Below are 9,393 nucleotides of genomic sequence, written 5' to 3'. Positions count from 1 at the left end.
TGGTAATGCTGGGTGATGTCTTGAAATGTGAGCAGGGGAACGAGACTTGGTGGTTCCTCAGAGGCCTGGGAGGAGAGTTCGCAGGCTTGTCTATGGGCAACATTATTGCCCGTTAGTGAGGAGTGTCCCGGGGTCCACACAATGTCGATCTTCCTGTTGGAGCGTGTTGAGCCAGGAGGTTCCACGTAGTTGAGGCCACGTAACCCGATAAAAAGCTGCGACAGACGGCTTGACAGTCCGTAATTAGAATTGTGGCGGGTGTTTGAGTGATGGCGAGGGCCACAGCAAATTCTTCCGTGGCCCAGGTAGATGTGGTCTTGATTGAGGCGCAGGTGATGATCTTGGCTTTAGTGGTTGCTACGGCTAAATAATGGGACGGTTTGGATTAAGGGCTGATGTAGCTAAGCTGCTCTCGTTGGGCCGGCTGTTGAGCCTCTATGTATTAGCTCACTGGGGATGCTATGAAGCCCCAGTGCCTTGAAACGTTCGGCCGGAGCAGTGATTGGGATGCCGAAGGCCTGCTTGCAGGTCCATCTAATGAGGGCGTCAATTTCGAGTTCTTTGTCCTTTTTTAGGTGTAGGAAAGGGGTGATGTACGCTATCCTACTGATGATGAAGGCATTAGCCAATCACATGAGATTGTCCTCCTTCATACCGTGATGCCACTTCGCAATTTGCGATATGAGTTGAGTTGTCTGATGCACGCTTTTTCTCGAGCATGAGGACACTCCCTTAGTATTGTCCATTGGACTGTATACGGGGACCGAGAACCCGGCCGTGTTCTGGACACTGTTGTGATGGGTTGCCTTCGTTCACGAAAATCTTTACAGCCGGGGGTTCGGGTCTGTTACATCTATTCCTACTGTAATTGGTAGAGCAACAGTTCTGAGTTTTTCAAGCAGCAGCTGAGACCCCGGGGACCGATGCAGCGCTCGACCGGCTTAATGCTGTAAGATGTCCAGAACGTACCCGTCACTGCCTTCGCTGACCCAAAGCCTGAAATTGTCGGGATGGAGGCTGCGCTGGAGACCACCGATCTGTTCCAGTATTTCAGGAAGCCCCATCATGGCTACGTTGAAAATAAACAACGAAAGGACTGAACCCTGCAGAGTCCCTCTGCTTCCAAGCTCGATCACATGTGTGTGGCGCCCCTACAGCTGGAGTAGCTGTGCGTTCGCAGACACGGTTACTGACGTAGTTATACACTCGTTTCCCAAGGCCGAGTCGTCCCAAGTTGTCAAGGATTGCCGAGTGTTTTATATTGTCAAAAGCCCTTGTCAAAGCTAATCCCGACGTGTCTCTTGTATCTAGAGCTGAAAAGTGTTCCCCATTGAAGATGTCATGTTTGAGACGGAGCGTGACATCCTATATTGACGGTTTGGAATGGTACCCCATCATGGAGTGTGGAAAAAGTTCATTGTCCTACATGTAGTTGGTGATTCGATTTTGAAGGATGTGTTCCAGTAGTTTTCCTGCGCAGGAAGTGAGGAAAATAGGTCTATTATTTTCAATTTCGAGTTTTTTTGCCTTGTTTAGGTATCATGACGACTTTGGCCATTTTCCACTGAGGCGGTAGTGACACAGTCTCCCATAATACGTTTATGAATCGTGTGAGGGCTTCAAGGGGCTCGTGATCTACGACACTGAGCATTTTATTTGTGGTGTCGTCCGGGGCCAGGAGCAGAGCGAAGGGGAAGTGCCAAGAGAGCATCCCTATTCTCGCTTACAGGGATTGACCAGTGTTGTTGTTGTTGTTGTAAAATTTATTATGAATAGGACCGCACTAGGCATGTTGCGGTGGGAGGGGGAAAGGAAAGGGGGTTACGTGCGTCACACTATGGAGGCTTCACACGCAAATAAATGTCCACAGTAAGAGTAGAATTCTCTTGTGGTCGCGTGTTGGCCGGATCCAGTCCTCGCATGTAGATACGTGACGGGCGATGTTTGTCACGTGCGTCTTTCAGTCCATCACAGTCCCACACCAGGTGACGCATACTGACCGGCTGGGCGGCCAAGCACACTACACTGGGGCGGCGAGAAAGGTGGCGGGTTCGGCTGCTTGGAGTACTTCTGTGCGTGGTTCCACCTTGCCACCACGTCCTCTGTGCCGGCAAAGCCACTTCGTGCTTTCACCATGAACACTTGGGCGCCCCGGGGAAGACCCTAAGGTAGGGGATCCTCAAGGGGTGGTACTTGGGTCAGGAGCTCTTTCGACCTTTCAAGCTCGTTCCTTCTTCGCTTCTCTTCAGGGCTATGGCTCAGGGCTTTGAGAGGAGTGAACAAGAGTATTGTCGTTGCCTCCCCCCAGACAGTAAGCCCCTACGCCTGTGCAGCGGCCCGTGTAGTCCTGATTTTTAGCACTTGTGTGTTTGTTCTCTGAAATTTGGGATAAAGTATGGCGAGGTTGTCTCTTTGGGAAGTTATACGGTCTTTACGGTCAATGAGACAGCACAGGATGTTGCGGGTTTCGGGGAAACCAATTTTGTAGTCCACGTGATCGCATGTGCTATGCCAATTGCCAGTTTTGACGAGTTAGTTTTTGCACGTACTTTTCTGTACAACGTTTGAGGGTCGTTAGTCGTCGCCACAGGTTAAGTTTTTGGTTCTGGAGTGGTGTGTGTAAGCCGTGTTTAACTTCCCACATTAGCAGCAACTTTATGCCGGCCTGCTGGAGCTTCACCTCTTCTGGTATTATAGCCTTAGTGGTACGTTTATTGTCTGCGTGAAGTTGTTCTGCCAAGCTCTGACTGTGTTATGTCGACCTCAGAAGTACCGTCCTCTGCGCCCAGCGGTCCTCGTTCTTTGGCTCTAAGAGTGTGGAATGCATGCCAGTCCATGAGCTGAAGTTTTTTATCGGACTTTTATTTGGCTTCCCAGATTCAACCCCGATAGTGACAAGATAGTGGTCGCCACCGAGGTTTTTCTAGGTGTGTAGCCAGGTTTCTTCCGTGCACGTGTTTTTTCCAAGGCCATGTCTAGAGTGCCGTCCGACGGTATTATAAGCACTCCACTATATCGACGTCCACCGGCATTTGGGGGCAAAATTGCAGAGTCTGGCAGTACATAGCTGTAGACAACGTAAAGCTAGGCAACCTAACCTAAACATAACATAAGATAACCTAACGTACACAAAGAAATCATTTAAAACACCAAAACTAACATAAGGCATAAAAATTACACCTGAATTAAATAACGAAAAAAAAAAACAGCCGAGGCAACAGCCGGTCTCCAACCACCGACTGTGGGATCAAGAAGCTAAGACGGATCCTCTACACTACAACGACAGACTCTTTCGGCAGTGCTAGCCTAGTGGTAAATATTCGAATGTCTTCGGACGGCACTCTAGCCATGCCTGCAACGATCAGCTAGAGTGTCGTCGGACGGCACTCCAGACACTGCGTGTCTGCAAAGGTAGAGAGAGTCACGGGTAGTGTCTGCACTAGCCCCGTTTCCTATACGGGTAGGCTCCTGCGGATCGCTGAGCAAAGTGGGACCCTTCCTCTGCCCAGAGATGTCCTTTTATGGTGTCCCGAATGACGTCAACACGGGGGCATGCCTTTGAGGCGCCTTGCAGCAGCCGAGCTGGAGATACGTGCGCGTCCGCAGGACTGAAGGATTCAGCTTATATCTCTGCGGGCAATTACGTTTGCGCAAATCTAACGATGCATATCGGATTGACGGATGACACTACTATTTCAACATTATGATCACATGCCTAACTGGAAGAATTGAAAAGATGATTAAGAAGTACTAGTTAATTGCGGCCCTAAGTAGCAACTGGAACTCGTCTGACTGCGCCCGCCACGGCCCCTGTGCACTTCGCGCAAGAAAAAAAATTTACCTCCTACCGAAAGCCTATTAAAAAAAATAAACTCTTCCCTGAAACATCCTGTGTATGAGCATCACATTAACGAGTCAGGGAAAATATAGTATTTACTGGCATCCTCAAGGGAAAGCATTCCCCTGGGATGGTCCACCACTCATCAATCGCACTCTGTGTTCTAAGTTCAAAGCCCCCGTGTAGAGGTTGGATTACGAGTCGCCGTCATGGCTACTGACAGCGGGCACAGATGAGGGACGAAAAGTAGAAACAACAGAACAAGCACCGACTTGCAACTAAAATTTAACTGAAGAATATCTTGAATATAAACTGACACGAACCGAGCTTGCCGAGTCACAATAAGCTTGCCGGTACTTTCTCACGGATTGCATTTCACCTCCCGCCCTCAAGCTTCTTCTGAGAATCAAGACCCTCCCCCGCATCGAAATCGTGTGGACCCGAGGTTACGCCTCTCTCTCACGGAATGGGGCGGCTGTGAGCATTTAGGGATTGATTTCGGAGTAGCTTGTTTCACCACCATAGACATTTGTCGTGCAAAGTGTTGACCGCCCGGAGTACTTGGAAACTGATTGGGTTTTTTCGCTTTCTAGGGCAGCGCTGTTACCACTAGTCGCTGCGCGCTGATATGTGGTTTATAATATATTCTCTTGTGCGGCTCACGCAGCTGCCCGCGATATCCTACTCCTTGCATTCCCATCGAGGACGGGAGACTTGGCAGAACACTCCACCCCTCCAACCTCCCCATTCCCAATTGCTACACCGATAAACTCCACCACTACTTCAGGAGCCGCCGCTATTACCTCCCCTCACCCCCCCCCCCTACACTTGCGACACCCGACTATGGCGCAGACTTCAGATCCCAGCATATTACAACACCCCTATCCTTCATCACAAATCACCCACTTCATACCCTTAAAACTTCTCAACGTGCCGTACTCCCGATACAACGTACCCAACCCCGGAGCACTGGGAATAGAGTTTTAGCAGTCCGTCTGTTCTGTCGTGTACGTAGTTACCTTGTTGACCGGGACCCGTCTGGGCACTTGTGCATTCGTCGCGGTAGGGGGATTAGTTCCGCGGGCCGGCCTTCGCCATGTCCGCGCATAGGTCACGGTGGGGTGCGCCTCCTCGCCCTTCCTCCTCGCCCTTCCGCGCGCGCAGGCGCAGTAGGGTCCCGGTCAACACGGTAACTACGTACATGAAGGAACAGGCGGAGTGCTAAAATTCTTTAATGTGGATTTACTAGTTCCCTGCTCGAGACTAACGAACGCTCGCGGTTTTCTGAACTAAGAAGCCATTCACCTTCATTTTATGTTATTTTCATTGGCTCAAATAGAAGTTTTTACTACAACAACCAGGCTGCCCTTGTCAGACTACAGGTCGCGTACCCACTTAGGGGAATTGACCAAGAAGAATTTGCTTTAGTCATCGAATCAAGGTACATAAGATTAAAATAGAGGAGAAGAAAGAAGGATCTATTTCTGTGTTTGCGCGTGCGCAGGTTTGTAATGTCTTCCTTCATTGTGCACGTTCTAATGTACAAACTTTACAAAGAATTTTTGCGACTTTTTTGTGGAGGTCTCAATGGAAACCTATTCGTAGGGGCAATTTGTTTCTTCCAAAAATACCAATAGATTCTCTTTATCATTGCGATTAGTCACCCTCGCCTTGATTTTCCAGTTTTTTTTTTCGGTCGTTTATGGAACCAAAACTCTTTCCAACCAGTCTAAATTGTCTTTTCTAAGCGTCTCGTAATTAGATAAGAATTCCATTTATTTTAACTGTCTCCTGATGATTGGCCGATCCCCATGTTGGGTATGTGCCATATCTAAAGGCGCAACAACAACAGCAACAATAACAACAACAACGGGAAGTAACGGTCGCCATTTTGGTCTTCGGGACCACCACTCCGACATACGCACCGGGCGACGAGACGAGTGCGAAGACGATGACGTAGGTGAGTGCCGGGTGAGCTTTTTTCCTGAATCCTTCCGTTCCGAGTCCGAATGCAGACAAGCGCCTCACAGCCATTTACGGCCGCGTCAGTCTTTCTTGCTGGCTAACCCTAACGCGTTGAGTGTGCATTGCACCGAAAGGGTCGCGATAAGGCTAGGATATACCTGGGCAGGAGCTTCGCCATAGTTGATGGCATACCTGCCCCAGCAGCTCAGTGGCTGCAGAGTTTCGAGGTCGAGTGCTCGATTGGCGGCCGCAACGGCTGCCTTTCTGGCTGTGAACCGAGAACTCTTGCGCGTATGCGTGCGCTCAAGGCCTGGGGGCGTATCTCCAAACGCTTCGCTGCACAGAGCACCCACGTGACATTTCCGTTCGCGCGATGCAGAACGCTAATTAAATGTCATTGGCTGCGCCCCAATCTAAAGCGACCTAAAAGATACCAAATCACTATTATTAACAAAAACAAGACGTAGATTTGTGTTTAGAAAAAAAATGAGAAGAAAAGGTGCGCAATGAAAAAAAAAAAAAAGATAGAGCCGCCGGGGCTCGAACCGAAGCCGTCAGCACGAGCACTCAGTGCTCTACTTCGAGGCTACAGAGCCCGAACCCTGGGCTGCTTTTAGCTGGCGCTCAAAAAAATAGCGCGCGCAGTGACATCACTGATGTCACGTGGGTGCTTTGCGCGGCGAAACGTTTCAAAAGACGCGGCTGGGGGGGGGGGGGGGGGGGGGCGGGGGCAGCGGAAGGAACCATTTTGAAGGCAAAGGACTTGCATGCCTTCGAACGAAACAATTCGGAACACGGGGTAAAGTGAAGAGAAGACGCGTCTCCCGCTATTCGTTCGAAGGCGTACGAACTTGCCCAACTACAAACCCATGGTCTTCTATGCTTCATTGGAAGGTGACCTTGAATGACCTCGAGAAAAAGTCGTCTCGCAGTCGTCTCAAAACTTGAAGGCACGAAACGTGTAAAAAATTCCTTCTGAAGACGGGTCAAACGACAGTTTGCCGGCGTATATATATCCTCGTTTTATTTATTACAATACTCTCCAGGCCTCGGAGGGCGTTACGGAGAGGGGTGGGTAAGGTTTATACAAAGTTTACAATGGCCGTCTTGAACGATGATGGGTCAGGGTTGCTGGCGATGGAGGCGGGAAGGTGGTTCCAGTCGGTGGCTGTCCTTGGCAAGAATGAATTGAAGTGCACGTTTGTTCTAGAGCTCGGCACGCTAACTTTAAATCTGTGATCAATACGTTCGGAAATATAAGCAGGTGGTGAGAGAAGGTCGTGTTTAATATCAGGATTGGTGAAGTAGATTTTGTGGAAGAGGCAGATGCGAGATACTTTTATTCTGATAGATAGGTCAGGAAGCCCAAGGTTAGATTTAATAATGGATACGCTAGCGGTGCGGGAGTAGTTAGAAACGATAAAACGAGCTGAGCGGTTTTGGATCGATTCAATTAGGGAAGAAAGAGATAGCTGGTGAGGGTCCCAAATCGCTGAAGCATACTCGAGCTTACTTCTAACAAGAGTCTTATAAAGAAGCAGTTTTAAAGAGACTGGAGCTAGCGAAAAATTACGACGGATGAAGCCAAGCATGCGGTTAGCGTTGTTAGTGATGTAATCAGTATGTTTGTGCCATGATAGATCGTTACTTATGTGAACACCAAGGTATTTGTAGGAGAGAACGGTGTCTAATTGTGTTGAGTTAAGAAAGCATTCAGGCAGGTTATGGCGATTAGTAGTGTTAGAGACCCTCATATATTTGCACTTGTTTGGGTTAAGGTTCATGAGCCAGTTGTTGCACCACGAGGATACGTTATTGAGGTCAGATTGTAGTAAAGAAGAGTCTGCGGGGTTGGTTACTTTACGATAGATTACACAGTCATCCGCGAAAAGTCGAATTGAAGAAGAAACGTGGTCAGCAAGATCATTAATATAAATAAGGAAAAGCAAGGGGCCCAAGACAGAGCCTTGGGGAACCCGGGTGTTACATGGCGCATGCGTGAATTGCAGTTATTGGCGGTGACATACTGCGTTCGATTTGTTAGAAAAGCTTCTATCCATTTAAGTAGGCTGTAGTCTAGGTTAAGCTTGCTCAGTTTATAAAGAAGAAGGTGGTGTGACACAGAATCGAATGCCTTCCGGAAGTCGAGAAAGATGCAGTCGGTGACAGAAGCCTGATCAAAGGTAGAGTACAGATCGTTAGTGAAAAGTAGTAGCTGTGTTTCGCAAGAGTAGTGCTTTCGGAACCCATGTTGGAATTTAGTGAAGAAGTTGTTTAATTCAAGGAAAGTGCTGAGATGAGAATACAATATGTGTTCTAGAATTTTGCACGATATACTAATTAGTGAAATGGGTTTGTAGTTCAACGGGTCAGAAGTGTTACCTTGCTTGGGCACTGGCACCACCTTTCCCACCTTCCAATCACTGGGGAGGGTAGAACATTGCAAGGACTGTGTGAAGATGTGAGACAAGATTATAGAAGAATACGTTGCAGTGCCCTTTAAAAATTGAGCGGGAATTCCGTCAGTTCCAGGGGATGAATTCTTGATATTATTAATGAACGATTCAATTCCTACCCAGTCAATAACAATGAAATGCATTGGCGGTAAAGACACATTGTAAGTGCAGGGCAAAACGGTACAATGATTATTACCAAATGAGACAGTAAATTCATCCTGTAAAGCTTCGCAACATTGGTTAGAAGGAATAGCCGCGCCTTGTTCATCGCAAAGGTTGATCAGTTTTTGTGAAGAGCCATTAATTAAATTCCATAATTTGCGCGGGTTAGTTTCGAGCAAAGAAGGCAAGGTGGTAACGAAAAACGTTGATTTGCTCTCTTTAAGTGCCCGTTTGTACTCAAAAACAGCGATATTGTAAGCGGACCATGTGTCTGCCTTATCTGCCGACACAGCGCGCCGAAACAGGCGCTTTTTTTTTTTTTTGTTGCGGAGCCTGTTAAGGTTAGACGTAAACCACGGAGACTTGTAATTAGAACTTACGGTACGGGCGGGTATGTATTTGTCGATCAGTGATAAAGCTTTGGTTTTAAATGCATTCCAATTATCTTCTACTGTGTGATTTTCGAAACTGCTGATGAAAGAATCTGTAAACGCTTCAAGTTCTATTTGATGGCAGCAAAATCACCCCCTGCATAATCTCTTATTATCTTTGTAGTTTGTTCTTTACGAGGAAATTTGGTACTGTAAGTAAATTGTAGTATACAATGGTCACTTAGACCACTTAGGTATGTCGCAGGTGAAATGGTGTCGGGAGTAGTGGTGAGGATTAGGTCAAGCACATTGGAGGAAGTAGGTGTAACGCGTGTAGGTTTTGTTACCAGCGCTGGAACAGCCGCTTTGTGGGTGTCTTGTTAAGGCGTGCGCATATCCCCGTTTTGACCACGCATCGTCTCGACGTCCGCTGCTTCTTAGCATTAAAAGCAGGCTGCACGCGTTTTGGATGTCGAAGGAACTCCGATTCTTGCGTGCCTTATCAGAACTGTGAGATCATAAAACGTGCCTTAAATACCACGTGAACCACTCAGTCCTAAAAGTGCATATATGTCAAGGCTTCCGCCTTTGCGTCTATTAG

Source organism: Haemaphysalis longicornis, unplaced genomic scaffold (genome assembly GCF_048455015.1).
Source record: "Haemaphysalis longicornis isolate Haplotype H1 unplaced genomic scaffold, Haemaphysalis longicornis Haplotype H1 scaffold_10, whole genome shotgun sequence".
Classification (NCBI taxonomy): domain Eukaryota; kingdom Metazoa; phylum Arthropoda; class Arachnida; order Ixodida; family Ixodidae; genus Haemaphysalis; species Haemaphysalis longicornis.
Note: the sequence above shows the minus strand (reverse complement) of the source record.